The sequence below is a fragment of the Hylaeus anthracinus genome, unplaced genomic scaffold (genome assembly GCF_026225885.1).
Source record: "Hylaeus anthracinus isolate JK02 unplaced genomic scaffold, UHH_iyHylAnth1.0_haploid 12002, whole genome shotgun sequence".
NCBI lineage: Eukaryota > Metazoa > Arthropoda > Insecta > Hymenoptera > Colletidae > Hylaeus > Hylaeus anthracinus.
The window spans coordinates 17,666,336-17,692,251 of NW_026534349.1; the positions used below are offsets into that span (position 1 = coordinate 17,666,336).

The 25,916-nt window shown below is 36.0% G+C and overlaps 1 protein-coding gene across 1 annotated transcript in view; it reads right to left on the reverse strand.

Annotated features, from left to right (window-relative positions):
• LOC128892326 (neurotrimin-like) overlaps window positions 1-25,916 on the reverse strand; it is a 276,285-nt gene that overhangs the window by 107,450 nt on the left and 142,919 nt on the right. The gene's annotated exons all lie outside the window — the stretch shown is intronic.

The following is a 25,916-nucleotide window of genomic DNA, read 5'->3' on the forward strand; positions in this document are numbered from 1 at the left end:
TTAACGAAAAATTTGTTTACATACGTACACACATACACACAGACACGCGCGCGCGCGCGCGAACTATTTATTACAGATAGGCTAAAATGACTCCAATGACCTTGAAACATGGAGATCTGCTAAAAAATCGATTTTTTATTTTAGGGGCAAATACAATAACTTCCCTATAAATCGAGAAGTTAACAAAGCAATACTTTACAACAAAAAATAGATCATGCTACTAGTCGTTTTAATGATCCTCCGATACCATCGCATGCATTTTTACCATGTAAATTTGCAAAAAAGTACCACTCTGCATTATTTCCAAAATCTTCGTAATTATTTCTTATATTTGATTTATTTTTATATTGTGTAGGAGATCCGTCAGAGTAGTATACCATTTATCAGTTAAAATTTATTCTGATAGTCAAAAATCACAAATTGTTAAAATTGTAAAATAAATAATAATATTATCAGTGATTCGTTTAATCAAATGACCATTATTATATGATAGAATATTTTTCCAATAACTTAATCCTGTCAAATTCCATCCATAGAATATTTCTCCAATAACCTAATCCTGTCAAATTCCATCCTATCCCGATGGAAGAATACTCACTACCTTCTCGTCGTTTCCATTAAACTGTGGCAACTTATTTTCAACGACAAGTGCCATTGATATAGAGTGAGATTTTAATATACATATATTCGTCGTATATGCATCGACGCGCTTCGAATCAGCGTTCCCTTCAATCAATTTTTATTCGCCAATTTTAATTTTTCCATCTTTTTAAAAGTATCATCAGGAAGTCAAACTCATTTTTTTCAGATTTTAAATACTTGCCCGGTATAAAAGTAAGAGATTTGTTTAAAACAATTTAAAAAAAATGGTTCAAGAAACTTTTTTTGTTCTGAAATAATTTTTATTTGATACTTCCATTTCTTCACTATGGCTACGTGAAAGGTCATTTTCATCTGTTGCCTAGTTCAGAGGTCGGAATCTTCTCCACGCGGCGGCCGATTTTCGAGGGCTACGCCTACCGGCTTTCCCTTACCGCGCGGAGGACCGATAAGTTGACCGAGGCGCAGGACCGTCGCATGTCCCGAATAGTGCGGTGGGCCCATTTACTAGATGGGAAGTAATCAAGAAGCGGGCCCGCCGCACTATTCGGGACATGCGACGGTCCTGCGCCTCGGTCAGCTTATCGGTCCTCCGCGCGGTAAGGGAAAGCCGGTAGGCGTAGACCTCGAAAATCGGCCGCCGCGTGGAGAAAATTCCGACCTCTGGCCTAGTTCAATAGCTATATTTTAAAAAAAAAAAAAGGTTGAGAGATGTTACTCCAAAAAGTGTCCAAGTTGTCATAGAATGACCCTATACCGATGGGGCGTATGGTTGGCAAGCCTACATTATTACAGAATGGTTAGATTCTGGTTAGGTCAAAGTGATAATATTCTTTTATTTGTTTTACAATCTAACAAACTCGCAAGAAAACGTACCACTGGATTAGCTAATATCACGCGAGTAAAAAAATGACGTATCTATAGCCTAGATGAAAGCCACGAGTGATCGAAGAAGTTTTCTCTCGTGTTAACGGTACATAACTGCATCGAATGTTGACATGCGCGATATTTATGCCTATCCACTGAACATATGAATACATCGGAACGACAACAATACGTGGGAGAGCGACTCTCGTGGGAGAACAACTAACGATGGCTGTCACAACGAACACGCGACACACGCAATAGAACTGCTGACAAATATAATTCCTTGTTATTCTGCCGTGATAAAGTTAGATATTACGACAAGCGATACCTGCCATAGGCAGCGTTTTGTTTCCTTGTTAAACGAACGATTAATTTTTAAGTATCTACATAAGGTATATATATAAGCTTCCAAACGTTCAATTTAACCCTTTTAAGAGAACTGTTTACTACTGCTAAACAAAAATTTGAAATTAATTTTAAGTGCCTCCTGGTTTCTAATAAAACGTACAACGTTCGAACGTAGTCACGTGTATTTTCTATCAATGCCTTAAATTTAACAGAAACACAGATTGAAGACAGTAATGTACAGCTTAAAATATACAACATTATTCGCGATACACAAGCAACGAAAGTGTAGTACACGGAAACAGAAATAGTAAAACGAAACACGAGATAGAGTAGCACGTGTTAGCTAAGAAGCGAGAACAGCGAGGAGTGCAGCACACGTTATCTTTGGCAGTGACTGAACAAAAGCGCGTCGAGCCTGTTCGGAGCGATTTTAATGTTTAGCCCGGAAATCCGTTTCTCAACCGGAAGTTCAAGAGTTTCTAGAACATTCTTGAAAGTTCGCGGTGTCACTGCGCAGAGACGAACGCGCCCCAGTGCGCAGTAAACCTAATATCATTTACTGCGCCGACACTAAACGCGTTCGGCTGTCCTCGGGCAGGTTCACTGTTAAGAGGGAATTTTAAACAAAACCATAGTGCAATCTAGACACGCGGTAGCGTCTCGGCGCCAAGTACATGAAAAAGTATCCGTCATCGCGTACATACTGGCGTTGGAGCTACCACGTATTTTTTACAGGAGAGATGGTCCATTCCAACCTAACCTGAAACTTCTTTCATGAATATCTCAACACGCCTGCAGTATTTTCTAAATTTAAAGGCATTTTTCTTATGTAAACCGTATATAAGCTTTCGAATAAAACCAAAATCAATCAAATCGGTCCACATACAACTGAGATATCGTAATATCATGTCATGAATCTGTCAGAAACGGTATTTTTCGTATGATTTTCCCGTCGTCAACCCTTAGTCAATAGGAGCTCAGCAAAAACCGAGCGTCGTATGTCGACTCCCGGAATCATTCGGTTCGGCATGGCTCGTCGGCCATCGAGCGTCGAGCGGCGTATTTTGAATTTAAGCTTTTTATGTAGAGCTTGTGGAAATGAAGGGGGCCCACAGGATTGGAGATTAACAAATTGCTGCCAGTAAAGCAAAATGTAGATCAATTTCGATTACAAGATAAGTTGTCAAAATCTGAATTGTCAGGAACCTTCATTCATACAGAGTAGATCCATACCACTTAAGTGTTTTTTATTTAGACTTTTTACGTAGAGCTTATAGAAATGGAGTTATTTTCTCATTTCATCATTAACATTAAAATTTCTTGCAGCAAGAAAAAAATTGCAGGTATATAAAATTATTTATAAATTGAACGAATAAGTGTTTATAATTAATAAATTATATGAAATATATATATATATATATATATATATATATATATATATATAATTCGCTTTTTTTATCCCCTCTCCCTTTATTTTACTCGATTCAATTAAAGAAACAAATAATAATTTGGACTTCTTATGTAGAGATTACAGAAATATTAATTTTACTTTTATAAATTTGAAATGGATTCTATATAATAAATTATTTGTATAAAGAAGTGTGATCCGATAAAAAGTGGAGAACTCAAGGAGTTATCATTGAAAAATAGAAGATCCCCATAAAAAGCTACAAGAAAGTAGAAAAAGATGTGAAATCGAAATGAGCTGCCAGATGATTTGACTAGATTTCCGCGGCCTGGAAGTCAAATGCTTGGCGTGGCCAGCCAAGGTCAAAGTGTCGATGAAGAAGAATTGTTTTAAAACCCAAAATAATGAAAGTGTACTTATATTGTCAGAGTTTTAAACTGACAAATTATCTGAAAGCTTGCGAGAATAAAGGTATTGGAGTCGATGAATGACCTTAGAAATATTTAGAACACAATACAATGAAAGTGTACTCATAATATTGTCAGAGTTTTAAATTGACAAATTACCTGAAAGTCTGGGAGAGAGAAAGTATGGGTCTTGATGATCTAAGAATGCCTTGCCTGGCCACGCCAAGCATTTGACTTCCAGGCTGCGGAAATCTAGGTAAATCATCTGGCAGCTCATTTCGATTTCACATATTTTTCTACTTTCTTGTAGTTTTTTTTATGGGGATCTTCTATTTTTCAATGATAACTCCTTGACTCCTCCACTTTTTCATGTACTTGGCGTAATTTTTTTACTTTTTTGAAGTTTTCTTATCGGTATCGTTTACTGCGCCGACAATAAACGCGTTCGGCTATCCTTGGGCAGGTTCACTGTTAAACGGTTTAAGAGGGAATCTCAAACAAAACCATAGTGGAATAAATGTTGCTAACCACATCCTGGAGGATAATCAAGACGTTTTGTTGACATCTCCTTCCCATAATTTCAGTTATACACATATTTTTAAATTGTAAAAATAAAAGTGTGTTATGTAAAATATTTTTAATTCTATCCTCAAAAGCTTATAGATACTTTTAAATGTGAAATTACTAATTTAGATTACATTCGTATCAATCGTAGAAAAACTTTCAACAAAATTCGATGGCACTGTCGAGTACAAGATTTGGTTAAACTTTCAATATGGACACGACTGGCGTTGATCAGAACCAGAAATGTACTCGCTCTTTACTCTGCAGACACGATAAAGTGGCGATTAACGGTGCCAGTAAAATGGCGCCTGCTGAATTTACATGTTTCCACATGCATCGATTCTTGCATGCGAAAATCCCGCTTTAATCCAAAACCGAGAAGTGTAACATTTTCCGAGTAGGATAGCCTGTAAGAGGAATGTTCTGATTAAAATAAATGTTTCATTGAGCAGACATGCTACACGCATGAAAATGGTTTCCCATGTTGTTGAACTGTAATATTTGCTCGTAATATTCCTCTGCGTTCTTGAAAAGATAAATGTACAATGTTTTCTTGTCGTTGGTTGAGCATTACTGGAAACGAATTTTTGTTTAACAGGACTTACACTTGTTTTCAAACTAGTTCTTAATATTAAAGTAACATGTATTCTTCTCTTCAACAGGAGCTTAACATGCATTATCACCAAAATTGTCAACAAAATTCATAGTATATATATCTTACGATTAAACCGTTTTTTACATCACAAAAGCAATAAATTAAAAAATTTAGGAGACAGAAACTTATGCAAAGTGTTGTTTTATATTATGATAAATATTATTCGTTATTAGAAGGCAACGTTTTAACCAATTATTTTGGTCTTCTTCGGCAACAATGCATAAGGTTAATCCAAAGTATAATGGGATATAACATAAAGAGGAATCCACAGAATGGTAAATAGGTCAACCATACATTTAGCATCATTAATTGTACAAATTAAATTAATTACAAGTCTATCAGTTATTTACAAAGCTAGAAACAACGCCGTTAATGTTTGCAATGAAGTTGATACTGTCTGGAAATGCAGTATTTATTCCGTGCAATTCCTGTTCGTATGTAACTATGTAATCGGTGTACGTAGGAACAAATTTTGATATTTTGATGACACTTGAATTAGTTTAGCATCAAAGTTTCGAACAGCTGGTTCTAGGTTTCCCGTGAAGGTCGCTAGAATCGCATATTACAAAGCTATTATTGAAGGAAACCTAGAAGCTGTCGAATTCTAAGGAGGAACTGATTAAAACTTGTAAGTCTACTAATTATTCGGCAGATTGCAGAGACAGAAAACCGAACTTGACGCGATAACGTAATTTGCGCACCATGACAAAGTTTCCAAGTATTAAAAACATTAATCTGATTAAATTCCCACCTGAATAATGTTTCGCTAGAACCTTTAGTTGATACGAATAAAATTCCAACCTCGATTAAATTCGAGCTAGTTCAAATATCTTTTATGAATTAAATTTTCAAACGATTAAGGGTACTCGGATATTCAGATATTTTTTGTGCATGCTAAAATATACAAGATTTATCGGTAAAATGAATTAATATGAATTAGTAATTATTAATTCTTAATAAACGTTCGTTTTTTAAGGACGCAAACATAACTTTTTGATACGTTTATCTTTTGTGATATTACATTCACGTAGCGAAACTTCCTTTCTTACTCTAAATCAGAAATGAAATTGAAGAAATTAAAATAAAACTTGCACGATAAAACTAGAATAAAATTGAATTAAACATTACCAAAGTAATTTAGAAAATAATCGCCAATAGTTTAATTGTTTATAGTATACAAATTATTTCGAAAGACAGAATTTTCGGATTACCTATCCATTGCCGAGGATGAGAAAAAGAAAAACAATGCACGTAAAAATGATTGAACCGTTCACGGTAATTCAATTGTCCATAAACAGCGAATTCAATCGTTCAGCTAGTTATACTCGGCGAGAAAAGTTTTGCCGTTAATCTGTAGGCATGTTTGTTTTAATTAACGTTGGCCATTCCCAGTTGGATTAGTTTTATAAACCCAGTAATACATGATAAATCAATTATCGAATTATCAGATTACTGCCCAGTGTCGGATATCGACGCTTTGCTCGTTTACATGAGTGTTTGTGGACGCATAAATCGTTAATATCGCCTATGAAATATTTGTCGCGGATCTTTCGCGTTCCGATGCATGCGTGAAATAACGAGCCAATAATATTCAACAATGTAGTGTTGATAACTAAGATTGGATAGCGATTTCAATGGTCACGGAGATAAATATTTTTATGAAATATCCGATTATTCGATTTTGATAATTTATTTTCACTTTGCTACGTCATTATGGTGGCAGATGCTACTTGTGATACATATGTACATTTGAAGAGTGAAATTTGGTATTTTCACAACGCTATTTGTTTGTTTATAAATTAATGTTCGCATAATATAATATATTCAAAAATCGAATAGAACAATGAATAACAGAGTAATTCGAGTAATTACAACGAACACATCGAAGCTTAGGCAATTAGACATAAAGCTGATGAGATAATCGAAGACGTAAGGCACGTGGAGAAAGGCTTTCTCAGAAAGCACTATTGAATAACAAAAAAACATGCCATCGGTTTACCAATCTTCATTTAGTCAATATAAACTTCGAATACGATTCATGTTGTCGACCAGAGACCATTATCGATAACGATAATTTGAAGAAATTAATCAAGTCTCATTCACGTCAAACTATACGCGAATTTACAGGAAGTTTGGTCGTACACTATATTATGACTTCGGGACATTTGAAAATTATTGACATAACGAAGAAGATGGATAAATGGATTCCGCATGAATAAACAGGCAAGCACAAAACGCGTTGATTTAAGACTTTTCTTCTAATGCGAAGTAAAAGTGAACCATTTTGGATTTTTACATCGTATTCCATTCTTCTTATTCACGGGGTCCTTTCACCAACTGGCTGACTACTACTTCGCTAAACATTTCAATCATCTTTAAGGGACGAATTCTTTGAGAAAGAAGTATCTATCAAAAACAACTTCGACAACTTCGTCGCGGCTAGAAATGAACATTCTTACAAAAATAAAATAAATGCACTAGTGCATTGTTGGCAAAAATGCACTTATTCTATTGGTGCTTATTGTTTTATGGATACAGTTAATTTATAACAAAAATACAGGTATTTAAATCTCCTCTACAAAATCGTAAATTTCATATGGAACAACCTGATATAGAAAAAATATGCAGAATATTCTGTAAAAAATTATGGATAGATTACGGGAAACATCTCATTAGATATCGTGTAAACTTTTATCACCTCTAAAATATACGAACAATTTTGTACCTTCTAGAATACTGTATCCCCCTAACGTTTTGAAATGGTTTGAATTTCATCGCTTCCTACTACCTCGTTTCGTTTCGTTTCGTTTCGTTTCCCCGACGAAATAAAATTCAGATAATTAACCACATCATGTGTATTTGACAAGAGCTGTGGAACTTGGTACCCGACGAGGTCGTAAAAATAGTAGTCGTGCCTCTCTCACAGTCGGAAAAGTGATCTTAACGAACAAATTAGGACTGCCTCGACTTTTAGGGATGCTCCTCTTAGGTAGCTTAATAGAGTGCCATAAATGCTGAAATATTCGGTAGATGAACTAAAATAAAGGGTTTTCCAAAAGGAATTTCAGTATTTTGTTTTTTTAACTACAAACTACGCCAACGTAGTTATGGTGAGCACCTAAACGACATAATTTTTAATCGACTTCGAAAAGGAGGAGGTTACTCAATTCGACATAAATCAATTAATTTTTATACGCCGAGATGGATTAAGCAATTGGAGTGAAACGTCTTGCATCTGGTAAACCGTACAATTATGTACTGCTTATGACTCCAAGATGAATGGATCAATCGGATTGAAACTTTCCCATTTGCATGCATATTTATAACTATTGTTATTGCAAAATTCCTATTCTTTAATGTAACTCGAAGAGGAATTAACTGATCGAGATGGAACCTTCCGCATTTAATGACAGATGATTTCGTGATCTTCGAATTTTGCAAAAATTTATGAATTTTTTTATTATTTATAGGTATTGTTAATGCACGAAGCCTATTAGTTATAGAGTGTCATTAAAAAGTGTGAAATAAATTAATTTTTAGACAAAAAAATATAACCGACTTCGAAAAACAATAAAACTGCACTAAAAAGTATGAAATAATTTTTATTGAAACTGCTTTACTACTCAGCAATTCCTGACAAACTTGTTTAAAGTATTAAATACAGCATATTAAATACAATGCAACCGTTTCTGAGGCGTCGCAAAATTTAAAATTGCCTACATTCAAAATTATCAAAGTTGGTTAAACTTCCTGTCAGAGGAACAAAAAATATATCCTTTAGTTATAGTTTTATTATTATCAGTAATATTATTATTATATCCGCTTTAAACATCATATACATTATCACTATTCAATATCGCCGCACCCACCAAATACTATCCCAAACCTACTCAAACAGTATTTCCATGGAGAGAGTATACGAGATATATTAACAATAATCAATATTGCCTCCCCACCCCCCTCCTCCCCAAAAAAAAACAATGTCCCAAACCTACTTAAACAGTATACGATTTGTATATTTCCTTGTAAATAGTATATACATTAAATGTATGCAATGTTGCTCTCACCTCTCGCAAAAACAAATTCATCAAACCTTCTCAGACAGTATTTTCTCGTAGACAGTATACATGTATACATTAATAGCATTCAATATTGCAGCCCCCACCAAAACCTAACTCAAGCAGGAATTACAAATATTTAATTTTGAAACGCCTCCGAAAAGGTTGAATTGTATTTAGTAATTTAATCAAATTATCAAGAGCTGGTGAGTAATAATCCAATTTAAATAGAAATTATTTCATACTTTTTAATGTTTTTCGAAGTCGGTTATATTTTTTTCCAAAAATTTATTCAATCATGTGTACTATAATTTAAAATTTTTTAAATGGTTACCATCTTTAAAAATTACCGTAAAATTAAAAAATTTTTAAATTTTAGAAAATACAATTTGGAAAGATATTAATAATCTTTTTCTCTTCTTTTCTCTCTGTACGCCCGTATTGCTTCACGCAGATCTGTCATATCATATTTCGGTCTGTCATTTCATAATACGAATTCGTTACTTAATATAATTCTGTACATAATGTATAATCTGCTCGCGAAAGAGGGATTACAATTTAATTGGAAACTTCATGAAGAATTTCGATGCAAATTTCAATAGTTAATATCAATAGTCACACAGAGCAGTAAATCAGGGCCATAATCAGCGAATAATTAACGTTTGATCAAATATCGATCGAGTTTACACGAAGCATTGTATGGAAAAGACAGATGAATTCTTTCAAGTCTGTCACTTTTATATTATCTAATATTGGAAATTCTAACTAAAAAATCTTTTATACTACTTTTCCAAATTATTAATTTTTTCTTATTTTTCAATACTTTCCGCTTTTAATCTCTCAATCATCGCTAATTTTAACGTTGATTTTCAGAAGCACCCTATACATATAATATTTGAAGAGCAAAACAATCCAGAGAAAAAAAACGACAACGTAATGACTGGGGACATGATAAAATAGTTGTTCAATTGTAAATATATTAAAAAATACGCTAAAAAACTTTCTGATTGCCTTAAAATGTCAGAATAAATAAAAACCAGCTGTTTTTCTTGTTAAATTATTTCAACTCAACCGTCAGTTCATAATAAGCAAAATTCTGCTTTCGGAATATACCACAATTTCAAGGGATCATCCTGCACATCATGAAATGCTTATGATACATGAAACAAATATAGCGAGTGTATGTAATCTCTACTTGAGGCACGTACAAGATCTCTATGAATCGATACCTTCGTTGGGCACAATTCAGAATTCACCGAAGGTGTTTACCCAAATGAAAAGCAGTCTGTTGACAGTGATTCTCGATACATATGGCTAAGATTTAGGTTTATATCTTTCCCACGTTTCGTATACGGAAGTACGACGATATCAATTTTCTATTTCTTTTTTAATCTGTTATCAGTTATAGTTTAAAATATCGAAGTTTCAATTGAAAACGGTATTATAAACATTAAGTATGCGAATATCATCGCGTTAATACTTCGGACTGCAATTTCTAATGTTATTTTTTGTAATAATTAGTCAACCGTTTAAACGTTAATTCAAGTTCCCTATTGGTATTTCTAATATAGAAAACGTTAGTTTGAACATTTTTAATAATTCATAGCGACCCCTAATGGACCTAAAATTGGCAATAACCGTCCCGACATTTCAGTACGTAAGTACGCGGACAGCTCTGTAATATGACACTAAAATGTTCTATTCACCGATTCGAGGATATTGTTGTAAGATCCTTTAAGCGTTTTATTTATGGCATAATACCTCAACAATTCTTAATATTAAGTTCCATAGATCGCAAATTTGATATGCTGACCGAGGATTTTCACACGTCTTGCAACTAAGCGACAAACTCACGACACGAACTTCACACGAACCGAGAATATCGAATATTCATGGTTGTATTCGAAAAACTTGACCAACGAACTTTGAATAATTGTATCTATTACTTGAAACGATTACAATCCAGAGACTTGTTATATTCATTCCCTATAAATTTCACTTTTCGGTGTAGTATTCCAAAGAATTGCATTTTGCAGTTGCAAAGCAATACTTTTGATTGAATACTTTTTACGTAAGAGTATTCAACCAAAAGCATTCGGTAACATATTCTTTATATTTTACATTTCGATATGAAAATACATTTTTATATAATCGATTTCAACGAGACATTTTTCAACATGTTCCCGTACTTTATGTATACTATTCAATGGATTTGTATTGTTTATTATTGTATGAATACTTTAATATGTTGTCGTTATTTAACAAATTACAAAGAAACGGTTATTGGTTCCTTATTTGTTGCAATTCTTTCTTCATCTCTGCCAGACATTTTTCTGGGAGAGATATTACGATATTGCGATATTACTATGTTTATAAGGTTCCCGATAGTGGTTCAATTCGTATTTCCAGTTTTAACTCGGAAAATATAGTGGGGACCGGTCAGTCACTGTAACTGGTAGATTTTCTTAGTTTTTATTGTACCTTACCGGGCAAACAAGCAGAACGCATTACGAGAGACCGTGTTCGTCCATCTGCTGCATCTTTCAAATCCGCTGAAGTCTCTGAACGCTTTCGTACCAACTTTTCACTAGTAATTCAATCATAAATCACTTGAATATCGATGTCAAAGAAAGTCCGACGCATTTTCACTTTTCTTGGCGATTAAAGAAAGATTAAAAACCAAAGGAAATTTATATTCTTTCGCATATAACAAACATTAATGCGAATAAATATTCTCATGCTTAAAAAGAGGAAATGTTAGTTTTATTATTGACAACAGCTTCGAATATATAGGTCGTTGCTTAGAAATTAGCGGGGGTCCGACAAACTAGAGGGGACTGAGGGGATAGAGGATTACGCTCACTCCGCTTAAATCTTCTCAGGGTACCCCTTTTTTTCAAACAGACACTGCATGATTGTAGGGTCGTACATCCCTACTTCATAGGGACTACTTTCTTTCTTCTATCCTTGTTCGACTACCTGGAGAGCTACGTTAAATGTATGTACGGACTTAAAACTCCAATTAAGGACTTTATATAACAATTAATGACCGTATATTATAGGTCGATGAATTTGTCTAAATAAATGCTACCGTATTATGGATAAAAAATATATAGGGTTCCACTTAAAAAAGTAATTTAACTGTTATATCTTCCGCACTACCGCACTACTCTACAGGATGTCCCAAAAATGTTGTAACTCCTTGAAAGGGGTGGTTCGGGGGGAGATTTGAAACAACTTTTTTCTTATCAAAAATGTTGTCCGAGGCTTCCTTAAGGAGATATAATTATAATTAGATGAGATATATATATTCTGATGAGATATGATTAGATGAGATAAAGTCGGGGACAAAAATAAGTGGTCAGTTACTGGAAGTAGGTAAAGATAAAGTTTAATTGAATTAACGTAACTGTTATAAACTTCAGTTTTATTAATTATATATCCTTATAGTATGTACATTATGTAGTGAATAATTGAAGTTCTTACTTGCATCTTTGTGTAAACATGCTGTAGTTAACGAAACTGATAGGTATTGTATCGATTACATATTACCGCAAATGTATTTGAAACAAACTAATTGATGTAATAATGATTAGCTTCCGGTTCGAGGATGACGACGAAGAAATCAGACTGAGTACGTCGAGCGTGCAAGTTGGAAAATTTAATCCTCGACTAAAGTCACTCGTCTATACTGTCTATTAGTAGCTTTGAGTTGTTGATTAAAAGCTTGAAGCGACAGCAATATATGCTAAAGGTGCGAACATGTATAGATCAAAGGTGAAGATATTCATAAGTCTCGTCTCATGAATTAGAGGCACTTGGCGCGATTATCGCTATATCGGATAGTAAACAGGACACTGGCAACTGCGCCAATCACGACAATTTAATAAAAGACGTTTGACGATATTATATCCGCTTGAGAACGTTGCATCCATTTATTTCGAACAAGATTTTACTTATTGTTGAAAATTTTCATTCAAGTTTGTCTCGCTTAATGCTGCAAAAGAAACAAAACTTGTGATAAACCTTTGCTGTATTGTTAAATAAAAGCATTACAGCAAATTAGTGTATTGTTTTACATTACTTTAGCCTTGTCCGTGTTTCTGTGGATATTCAATTTGCTTTTGACGGGTAGTAAATGCGGAAAATTCAAACACTTGTAAAAAAACTCTCAAATAAATTCATGGTATACGGTGGAAAATATGTTCATATTCTTAACGTGCTCTATTTAGCTTAGCATTGCAGTGTTTCTTAATTTCTTCAACCTTAAAGGACGGTTTCTTTTTAAAGAATTAGACGTCCCACGAAAACTGGCATAAATGGAATATAAATGGAATTGGGTTGTTCGGGAAATAACTTTATATTTTGTCCACCAGAATGGTTAATTGTAATTTTAATCTGGCATTTTCGCTCCAAACCGTGTATTTTTAAGTATTTATGGCGAGTGATAAAAAATATCAGCAATAAAATACACGTTACATAGTCTACAAAATAAAACGTGTTATCATTTCAATTCCACTTCTTTATCTGGATCTGTGCAAATATAAATTTCCATAAGCACCCGCAGTATAATCACTATTTATGTATATTTCGACAATATTAGTGGAATCAGTGTAATCGCTTATCTTACGCGTTCCATCGTTATTTGTTCCTGGCTGTACAAAGTTTTTTAAATAGAAAAACGTTTACTTTAAACGATGATGTTAATAAACACTTCGATCAGCTTTTGTTGAATAAAGATTAAAACTTTTGTGAACGTGGGTTTATGCTACCACCAGAAAAATGATTAAAGGTATTGGACCCGAATGGTCAATATATGAGCTGTTATACATATATATGTATCTTATATCACATTAAATATTCTTATTTCAACATACATTGTGTTATAACCCTGTCACACAATAATACCGTTATCTTTTTAACGATGTTATTTTTCAGGCACCAGTACTAGCTAAGTAATATCTGCTGAAGCGTAGCAGTGTACATTTAAGTCGTAATAATCAATAATAATTGCAATAAGAAAGTTGTTTGAATTATAATTTGTTGGAGGGTAAATCACAACTACACCGTAATATAATTAACTGAGTTTAATAGAGAATAACGATATGTGTTTCAGTATGATACGTTTGCTACAATAAGAAATTAAGCAAAAGAGGCACATTAAAAAGGTTTGGGTGTGTCGGGTAGACGGCAGCACTGGACGACGATCCGGGCAGAGTCATCTGAATAAGAAGTATCCTCAACATAATTATTAGGAATGGAATTATTCCACTTAAAAAAAATATTTTTTCGATAACATTTTGTAGCAAAAATTCTCTTGGTAACTTTATGGTCAAATTGTACTCCATTGAATATAGGATCATAAATATGAAGAGAAGGTATCTATATCTTACTAAAATTACCGTTAACTCGTTTTTTTTTTCAAGTGGACTCATTCCATTTTCAAATATAACATTTTCATTCTTATTTTTATTTCTAAAATATAACAGCTCACATAATTCAATAAAATATTTAGATATTAAAAAAAAAATGTTTTCTTCTGAACCCAATAAAATCTTGAATTCGATAAGGAACAATATAATCCATTTGATTTCTACTAAAATTTCTTACGGAACAAGTAAGGTCCACTATGAGACGAATAAATCGTGCGGGATAGCACGATAGTACTGTGATATTAAAGACGTCATGAACGTCGATCCTTTGAAAGATCTTAAAGTTGCAAGATGCATCAGAAACCTGATGTTGAGACTGAAAGCACAGTTTTTCTTTGGTATCCAGTTGGAAAGTGGCATTCATCGAGTGTGTACTGTTCGTGAGACATGTCTTTCAAGGGCCACTTCTCCCCCGACGAGCTACAAGAAAAAAGTACATAGTTGGTCAAAGAGTTGCAACTCACTACCAGACGATCCATTTTCGTTCAAATATTAAACTACAGTTACCGATCTTAGAACTTATTTGTGTAAGCCTTGCAACGTAGAAAGTTATACGACACAAAAAAAAACGATAATATATAATTCACAATTGAAGAGTGGACATAACAAAAAATTGTACCGTATAAACAAAAATGTAAACTTTCATAAGAATTTCTCTGTCAAAACCGACATCGGAGAATGGAATGATGCAACTATTACAACAATGTTCCTAAATACAGTATTGTTTACGTCTAATTTCAGTTTTATATACTGAATTGTACTTACATATTTCGTTAACCAGTCTATGTAAGCTGGCTTTGACTTTGGAATCACAAAGAAAAAATTTAGCAAATCTGAGAGCAATTCACGATTTCTATTATTTTTTAATATCTCACTGGCTAGGAAAACCATCGGTAAATTTAAAGACTAACTATAAAGACAAAATCAAATCATAGAACTGTATCCTGTCGTACACAAAGTTTCACAGATATCCGATGATCCTTTAACACTTTGAATACGCAACTTCCTTGTAAGACTTGGCCCACTGAATTATAAAAACGTCTATGTGCCAAATTTCATACAAATTCAAACTTATTCGACGCATCTGTGACTTTCGGATCACCATTTTCGAACGTTCGAACCAATGTGCAATGCGCCGTCCAAATGCGAAGTGAAAGACGAAATGACGTGCAGAGAATTCTACGTTCTTTAGATACCGCGCAGAGATAGGAAAGTAGGAGTTGTCCCAGAGGAACGATGGTTAAAGGTGGCTTTAGTGGGCCGTTGACTCAGTTTGATATTCCATGCGTTGCGGATTACGAACAGTAATAACATTCCTGGAACGATTTCATGGATATTGAACTGGATCTAAAGGAAGATCAGCCGACGAAGAATACCGGAATGTCTGTCGCAGAGGAGCATGTTGATTTTTTCCGGTGGTCAGCTAAGTTCTTTGAAATTTGGTCAGTTTACTTTCACAGTGGACCGAAACTTTCTTTATCTAGAATCTAGAACGTACCGTAAAATATAATAAGAATGCTATTCGAATACAACTGCTCGCAGATGCGACACGAGTTCTGTTTATAAAATTTGTTTACATTTTTCGGAAGAAATCAAAGAGAACATTGGTTGATTTTATTATTCAAATAACTTGTTCGAATAAAGTAGGTTAGGCCTGAGAGTAACGCGATAAAGACATTAGTATGTATCATTGTTATTTATATTACAGTATATGAATTGTTAATACTTCTTATCCGCAGTTAAGTTTAAGTTTTGTCAGGCTACAAAGACAAAGTGGAAAAATATATAACATATGAGCTTAATCGATATTAGTTGCACGTATGTTATTTATTCGAAATTGAGTCGTCGCACCATGCGAAGCTATTTCATGTGCGCAAAAGAAAATGAGTGTCGTTGAATTATTTGCAGTAGTAAGGATTAAATATTGTTGGTAGAGCGGAGACGAATGCAATCGACGCAATACTAAGTACTCTGAAATAGTAACGCGTGTATAAACGCCTTCTGAGAGAACCTTTGCACCGTCAAGCAATAAATCTACCTTCAGATTCCTGCTGAAATGCCAGACGATTTGTCGTATGTCAGTGCTTTACGGAAGCAAACCACTTTCCTTTACACACCTATTTCATTCTCCGATGTCTTACACTGTGTACCACGCATCAAATTGAATGCGAGGCAAGCGTGCATAATCTAACGCTCGCTATTGTAAATATTGCAGGGCATAGAATGAGATGTATTTTACTCGGTACATACATATAACATTTTATTTCTTATGGATTGTTACAACATGGCATCCGAGTTTCCATCAAAGATCCGCTCGACGCACGTTTACAGAGGAAGGAAAAACAAATAAATGATGACATCTCATAGGTCGGTCAGTAATATATCGCAATATCCCAACATTAAGTAACGTACCAGTTTGTGAGTATTCGATATTCATCAATAGATAAACGCATGTCAAATATACCGGATAATGCGTTCAACGCAATTTACGTGGATCATTACTCTTATCGGTAAGATTGATAATATTTAAATATTTATAGACAAGTTAAGAAAAATAATGCCCAACATACTGTTAGAAAAAGTGTATTGCCTTAAAAATTTGCAGATTATTTAAAATCATGAAACTTGTTATCTACCACAAATTCGTAGTGTTCTGGCACTAAACAAAAATTAAAAAACTGAAAAATGTAACAACAATTAAAATAATAGTTTTGAATAGTTCGTTTTGCGATAGAAAATTGATAACGCTTGTCAATTTCTTTAATTTAATTTCTTTTAATTTTTTTTTAATCTAACAATTGTACGCAAAATGCAAAAGATTGTACATCTGACCAGGTCATTTCTCCGAGTTTGATGCTGTTGGTTTATACATAGATTCGTCAACCGCTACCGTCGTCGCGTGTGTAAAACACAAGCAGCGTACTCGGTCGGGGAAATATGAAAACTTTGTAACAATAACGTAACTCCTAGAGTTTTAATCTCTTGCTTAATTAGTCGACCGATGCAGAGCCATTTTTGCCAGGTGTCCTTTTAAATAGGCTCGTTCCAAGCGTTCGTAATATAAACCAGGGGAATGGTATTATCCAAATTAGTGACCTTTCGCTAAAAATAAAAACTTTGCCACAAAAACTGAACGTCCTCATTTTTTACTAATTGAAAAGAAGAAGAAAGAACTTTTTAGTTTCTGCGAACTCTTCATTCCTGAGAATGATCGGTTAATGGACCGCACTTTCGAATCTGCCATTGTTTCATTCGATTCGCTCTGTCAGTTTAGTGTCCCCGAGATTGAAATGGTCTCTCTATTGTAGCGTCAATTAATGTTTCCTTACAATCGAACATCACAAATCTTATTTCTCTACATCTGAGATTTAAAATTATTAACGGAGAACGAGGTTACCGCTTTCAGTGCTTTGTATTACTATGTACTGTCTCAACAACGTTTAATAAGTAATTAACCCCTTGCGTTATTTTCACGAGTCTGACTCGTGATGAAAATTTTAGGCCAAACTTGGAAATTCAGGCGTACGGGTTTGGCACGGCGTTTTTCGAGTTTCAGCGTAGTACAAGGGGTTAACCGTTTGAGTGCGCCGAAGCGCTATCGCGCTTCGATATATGTATGTATACGAGGAACGTATATACAGGGTGTCGCACTTTAGCGTAAACATCCTGTACAAGAAATTCCTTCAGCATTCAAACGGTTAACGACTTTTGTATTTGATAAAATTAGACTTGATTTCTTCGATGATCGCATACAACACCCACTCCCAACGTCCTTTAAAGTGCTGAAACGCCTCCTTAAAGTTTGTAGACATTTGAACGCTCCCTGAAAAGCTCCAACGCCCCTACTTCCTCTCCTCCTCCCCTTTCGGGGTGGCGATGGAGTGAGAAGAAGAGGGGCTACGACTCGCGTGGAGAATCGCTGATTGCAATGCATAGAAATTGGTGGTCCAAGATGAAAAGGGGTTCGAATGTCAGAAAATGGTATGGAACGAAGATGGGAAAAGCAGAGAAGAGGAAAAGGCGCGACATCGATTCTTAAGAGGAAGAGAGAAATTCGGAACTAATATTTCTCCGTGAAGTTTCGACGTGTCAAAAGCAGCGGCGCCATATTGACTGCGGCAGCAGCACGTTGGATGTACAACGAGGCTAGTGATACCAGCGAAGGAGACTGGAAAGGGGTAACGAAATGGTCAGGTGAGGTTAGGGAGAGAATGAGGGAAGCAACGCCAGCAAACAGGTGTCATAAAGTGAGAACGTGTGTCCAAACGAGGGAGAGTAGTCGGGGTCAAAACGAAGACGTGGCAGCCTTACGTTTCGTACGAGAGGTTTCTGCGTTCGATTCGGTTCGGTTCGGTTCGGATCGGTTCCGTGTGGTACACGATCCGTGTGCAGTCACCGTTCAGGTTACAACGGTACCGTGTAGAGAGACCTTATCTGGTTGATTTATTCCGAGTTCGACGAAAAATTCCCTTCGTATGGAATGGGTATCGCATTTAGATTCCGTGAACAGAATTGCGACTATTGAATTGAAAATTGTATGGGAGTCCTATCTTTGTAAATGAAATTAAATAGCATTCGCTCTGTTTTTCGCATCGAATCTTCGGTATAAAGCGATAGTGGAGGTAAACGGTTTCTCTTCGGTAAATAAAACAAAGTATAAGTACTCGTGAATAATTCGATAACGAATGTTTTGGTTACTCCTTAATTTCAGTCCTTTTTCAGTTCATTTCAGCTCAGATAGTTCTACATATTACTACCAGCAATGCAGACACAAACATCTACTTTGTTTTCGGGACTTTCTGATTGTTTTATATGTAGTTTAGCAAACTAAAACGTTTCAAACGATAGCGTTGTTCCGATGTCCGATAGTCCGATGCGTTATAAATATCACTAATCTATTAGTAAGTGTTTAAAATTTTAACTGCTTTATTATTTCAATCCGTTGCGCGTTCATGTTTCCACCAAACACCACGTGGCGATCGATGAGTTGCATGTTCAACTTTAGCGTGTTTTTCGACTATATTATGTAAAAATATACGTGTACGACACTGGGTATGTAATTAATATACAAGTCACCTATCGTGCAGGTGACCGCGAGTGGCGCTTGCAAATCAATTTTGGAAACCGGCAGATAGTTTAACTTGAGCGAGTTCGCCGGAAAGACGGAGACGTACGGTCAGTCTTTATTTGTGTAATTTTTGTTTCGAAGTACCATCGGTTTGGCTGTTTAGTTTGCTTTCTTTTCTCTTTTTTTACGCATGTATGCAGCGTTATTAGTATTTCGGGTTATGAAAAGTGTGTGACCGGAATTAAAGACCAGATTTTTTTGAAGATATCTGTGCTCAGTTGATTCGTAATAAAACCCGGTGCCATCATCCAAGACTGTTTCCTTAGAATTATTAACTCACAAACATTGACTAATTTATAGTATACTGTGGTGGCGGTTCACTAAAGGGAGAGCGAGAGAGGGTAGAAAAGAAAGGGAGCGTTCCGTCCTGAGCCTGCTAGTGGACTTTTCCGTAAGGCTACCTAGCAGCTGTGAGATGCCAGATTCTACTCCCACTCGCGCATGCACGTCGAGAAAAGCTAAACTAGCAGTACTGTAGTTATAGCCAACGATGCGTGGTTCCAATTCATTATACAGTAAAGTCTCCAGAAATGCACAAATATCTCTACCATAAGTGCACAGAAACGCATCCCACCACTGGGGGATCAAGGAGTTCGATCGCCGAGCAGTGTTCACATGATCGTATATTCTCTGATGTTTGCCGACCAGCTTCGAACGTAGAAATGGACAGCGAATAAAAGAAAAGGACGGAGTGAAAACACGAGGCTATGTCGGCGAGACAATATAATGTAACGATGAAACTTTTTTACTATTAACCTTTTTGTTGTAAAACTTTTTTATAAAATACCATCGTATTCTTCACATTTTTCTGATTAAAATGATACCAAACACGACGTAATTCGCAACATATTTACTTCTAACAATTTATTATGTGTCATATATCGTAGAACACTGACTAAAAAGAGATGCATGGTAAATACCGTTCGAATTATATCGTGTATGATCTCATTTTAATCAGAAAATGTCAGAAATATGATGGTAAAAGTTTTGCAACAAACAAGTTAATAATAAAAAAGTTTCACCGTTGCATTACATTGTCTCAACGACATGCCCTGGTGTTTTCGCTCCTTCCTCTTCTCTATTCCCTGTCCTTCTCTACGTTCGAAGTTTGTCGGTAAACATCAGAGAATGTACGAAGTCTACCATAAATGCACTAGTTCAGTCCCGAGTATGTGCATGTATGTACTTTACTGTACTTGTATTTTTCTTTGGGACGACTAAGGGCGTCAGTTTTATGGTCGTATTAGTGACTTTACTGACGCTAAAACCAGTACGCAGCAGGCCCGTGCTAGATGCCGGGATGTTTAGAGGTCGGTCAGGAATAGTTTATACAGGGTGTCCCAGAACTTCTGTAAGAACCGGAAATGGAGGGTAGCTGACACGATTCTGAACGTCAATTTCCTTTGCAAAAATGTCGGTGGGGGCTTCATTTTTGAATTATTAACGAAAAACACTGACCAATTACAGGGTTTAGGCTAATTAGCGCGCGCTCAGGTGCGAGAGCATAAGCTCGAGCCAGGATTGGCTGGTTACGCCAGGTCGCTGCGTAGCCAGCTGAGCGCGCGTTAATCGGGCCCTGTAGTTGGTCAGAGTTTTTCGTTAATAATTAAAAAATGAAGCCCCCACCGACATTTTTACAAAGGAAATTGACGTTCAGAATCGTATCAGCTACACCCCCTTTTCCGGTTCTTACAGGAGTTCTGGGACACGATGTACATATATGAATGTTAGACGAACCGAACATTTGTGAGAAATGCGCGGTGTCCCTCTAGTGGTGAAGACAGGAGATGCCACCACGATACGAATCAATTCGTGTCTTCCAAAAAGGAAGAATAGTCGATTACTAAAGTCATCGATTATTATACGTTATAATTGCTCACGTTACACACTTTTATTAACTTGTTTATTATTATATTGCATTAATATATGTACATTTATTAATATTAAAGAGCAATACAATTTAAAGTCCCTTTTGTTAAAGTCAGAGTAATTAATTTTATGATTTTCTGAAACTTCACTCTTGGCGTATAAAGCGAAACGTAGGCCTCATACGCGCATACACCTACGCATATAGAATTCGATAACAGTCTCCCTTTGTAGTTTTGGGAATACCTCGATGCATCCAAAAATGGGAAAAATCGAGGAGGGAGAAGTGCCAATTTTTTGAACAATAGTAATATTTCCATGTTATGTATGTAATGCATACAATATACATAATGTACGACACGTACTAGAAAAGAGATTCAAAATGATTCGTCGATAGCATTACCGAAACGTTCTCAACATTATACACGGTAAAACGCGTATTTCCTGCCTTTAGAACCGACAGCGACAGGACGGTGTGTATGCTCGGATAGCTCGATTCTTAAGGAGGCGGATCAGACGACGTCCTATGTACTTTGCGCTTTCGATATTACACTCGTAGGTGGGTGGTACGGTGGAAATGCGAATCGAGACTAGAAGGAATGAAGCGTACGCATAGTATCCAAGTATTAGTCGTTTACTATCGTCCAGAACCAATCCATCGTTATTTGCCAGAAGGATCTGTGAAAGCGCAAAATATTGACTTCTCCGCTTCAACGGGTTCCATGAGGTATTATTGAACAAATCCTGTATCTGGATTAGAGTGCTATTGTAGACAGGACTGGAAATTTTTCAATTGTTATCACATTTTTGCACACAGAGTATATTTGTATGTATTTAGGTTTGTATTTATGAAAATATTACGAATGACTTAATACATCAGGGACAAAGAAAATATTTTTTACGATTTTCATTCGCAAGGCGTGATGCAAATTGTGTTCCACGTATCACGTAGAAATAAAATAAAACCACGATAGAATATCTCCAAAAAGCCGTACGTGAGTTTACGTACGAAAGGAGATTTTTAACTTTTCGAAAACTGCGATTTCTATGGACGAGGACAAATTCAATATTTTTGACTCGGATGGAAAAGTCATTGTGTAGAGAAAATCGAATACTGCAATGGATAAACATCTTCAATCTTCGGTCGAATTCGGAAGTGGATCGCAAACGGTTTGGGTCTGTGTGTCAACCTCTGGTGTCGGAAATTTACTATTTACCGACGATAAAGTGGACAAATGGTCCTATGTAAATACATAGTAGCGAGTAATCTCGGACAAAGTATTGGAATCCACGACGAAATCTAATTCTTATTTAATAAATGTAACAACGTATTTATCGTTATACAGGGTGTCCTGTAACTGGTGTAACGAGCGACTAGGGAGTGATTCTACGTAAAAATTGGGATCGAAAATGTACAACAAAATTTGTTCATGTTACGCTTTATTTTCGAAATAAAAAATTTCTGTGCAGTGTGACTCTGAGGGACCCTAGGGAGATTTAAGCGGAGCCAACTCCTGAGCAACGGTATGTGCACGTGTTCTCGACAAATTTTCAATCTTATTTTTTTTTTCGAAAATAAAACGTCATATGAACAAATTTTATTCTACATTTTCGATTCAATGTTTCACGCAGAATCATCCCTACACGCTTGTACCAGTCATGGGACACCCTGTATAACGGGCTAATCAAATTTTTCAAGATGCTAATTCAAATGGAACATACGCGAGTAAATATGTATGATATGCTGCAACGAAAAATACCGATCACGAAAAGTAAATTATCAGCGTTTGAATGTAAAATCTTGAAAGTATGGCACGTGACGATACACAGGTAAAAGCGATTCGATGCGAAGTATGTACACTGTCACCGATTACGACGCAAGTCGTAAAATAAGTCGTAAATTAGCGACAATGCACGAAGGGTTCCTTCCCCGACATCCTTATTACGGGAAACAAATGTACCCATGAGCAGTGAATCTGTAGAATCCGATGAAAGCGCAGATTCAGTGGTCCCGCGGGTATGAATCATTTCCGGTCAAACTGGGGTCACGCTAGGAGATAGCTTTTCTCAATTTCTCCTTCTCCATCTTCTCCGTTATCTATCTGTTTCACTCGCACATAAACCATTCTACGTAGAGTAGCTCTCATGTCCAAGTTTTAACGAGGAAAACACCAATCTGCCACGCCGAATGTATGGATCGTTACATGTCACGTGTCCTTTCTCTGTCACTTCTCGAAAATCTTCAATCCACGAGGGTTTATAGCTCGTCAACTTTAGCGTTGCAATTGAAAAACTGCGATTTCAACATTGCCACGATAAAAATTCAAGTGGCTGCACAATTTTTCTAATGATAGCGATACTTAAATTTCGTATCAAATTGAAATCGTTAGATTCCGAGCGAAAGGATTTAACTAACACTGTCTTTTTAGAGAAACTCTTAAAGGTTTTTATTTGTACAATTATGTCCGCACTGTGTCGGTGAATACTGAATTCTGTCTGATTCTTTGGTTTTTTCCTGGCTTTTATATCATTTAGAGGATGAGTGATGTTTAGGACAGCGGTCAAAGGAGACTATAACTAAGGAAGGGTACGAAGTACAGGATAAGTGAGGAATTAGAAACCAAAATTAGGATGATCGGTTGAGGATGCGTCTGTGGTCTTTGTTATGTTTCTGATTAGCTGCGTTGATCATCCAACAGTACCTATTTACCGAAACAATTACAATTTGTCACGTATGCGGTTGTTGAACGAAGAATGAAATATAAAGCGACACCGTGCGTGCCGGATTGTACGCAAACGTCACTTCTGACGTGAGACAATGTGTGAAATGTGCGATGAGAAATTGTTAGAAAGAAAATCCAGTTTATTTTTGTTCATTATATCAGTCATATGGCAACTAATAAACATATAATTATTTCATTCAACAAGTATTGGGGCATCTTTATCTTCGTCGTACCGAGATTTTTCTGACAAATACGGTGCGCACGGGTTCAATTTTCCTTAACAATTCCCACTTAAACCGACCAGTGGCGTGCTTGCCCGAGGTAAGTCGAACGCGGTCGGCTGGCTGTGCGATATTGAGGCCGTGACGCCCCAAAGAAAAATACAAGTACATGTACAATAAAGTCTCCATAAATGCACAAAATCGAGATTGAACTAGTGCATTTATGGTAGACTTCGTACATTCTCTGATGTTTACCGACAAACTTCGAACGTAGAGAAGGACAGGGAATAGAGAAGAGGACGGAGCGAAAACACCAGGGCATGTCGTTGAGACAATGTAATGCAACGGTGAAACTTTTTTATTATTAACTTGTTTGTTGCAAAACTTTTACCATCATATTTCTGACATTTTCTGATTAAAATGAGATCATACACGATATAATTCGAACGGTATTTACCATGCATCTCTTTTTAGTCAGTGTTCTACGATATATGACACATAATAAATTGTTAGAAGTAAATATGTTGCGAATTACGTCGTGTTTGGTATCATTTTAATCAGAAAAATGTGAAGAATACGATGGTATTTTATAAAAAAGTTTTACAACAAAAAGGTTAATAGTAAAAAAGTTTCATCGTTACATTATATTGTCTCGCCGACATAGCCTCGTGTTTTCACTCCGTCCTTTTCTTTTATTCGCTGTCCATCTCTACGTTCGAAGCTGGTCGGCAAACATCAGAGAATATACGATCATGTGAACACTGCTCGGCGATCGAACTCCTTGATCCCCCAGTGGTGGAATGCGTTTCTGTGCACTTATGGTAGAGATATTTGTGCGTTTCTGGAGACTTTACTGTATAATGAATTGGAACCACGCATCGTTGGCTATAACTACAGTACTGCTAGTTTAGCTTTTCTCGACGTGCATGCGCGAGTGGGAGTAGAATCTGGCAGTAAAGCATCAAGGCCGCCAAGCACATATTGCGTCACGTTCGTCTCGGCGCAGCGACATCGCACATGCTGCTAGAACATTCGCGAATTTTTTCTATAAACGCATGAACTTCTGGTAGAAAAACGGACTTCAAGTATTGAAGTATCAGTGTATTCAAGTGTATTTTACTGCTGTAAGAAGTAATGGACAGCACGTACTTTTGACGAGGTGTGTACCCTATCGTTTATATGTTGCATTCTTGTCTCGTCAAGTGCATCCTTTGTTTTTGTCTGCGCATCCCCAAGGTCTACTCAACTTCACAGCTAGAGTTGCCACGCTGTATGTTATTTATTTCGTCTTACACGAGACTTCGCCACCTTGCCAGTGACTCCATTCTCGGCTCGTCACGAGCCAAAAACATCGATACAAAACAAAAGCGGATCGGCTCGACGCTTCTGGAACGCTGCCACACAAGGCCTTGAACATTAGCGATGGTTGTAAAGTGTTGCTTAAAATTTGTTAAGCTTCCACAAACGAGACAACGTGTAAATAAATAAACTGTATCTGCAATTGAATTTCGTTCGAAACCTCTACTTCTCAAGATATGCTACTATAATGGTTGAAAAAGTTTGATTCCATTGTATGGTTGAAAGAGTGCATAACATCTAATACAGGCCGACACCATTAAAGATAACAAACTTGTCGAGT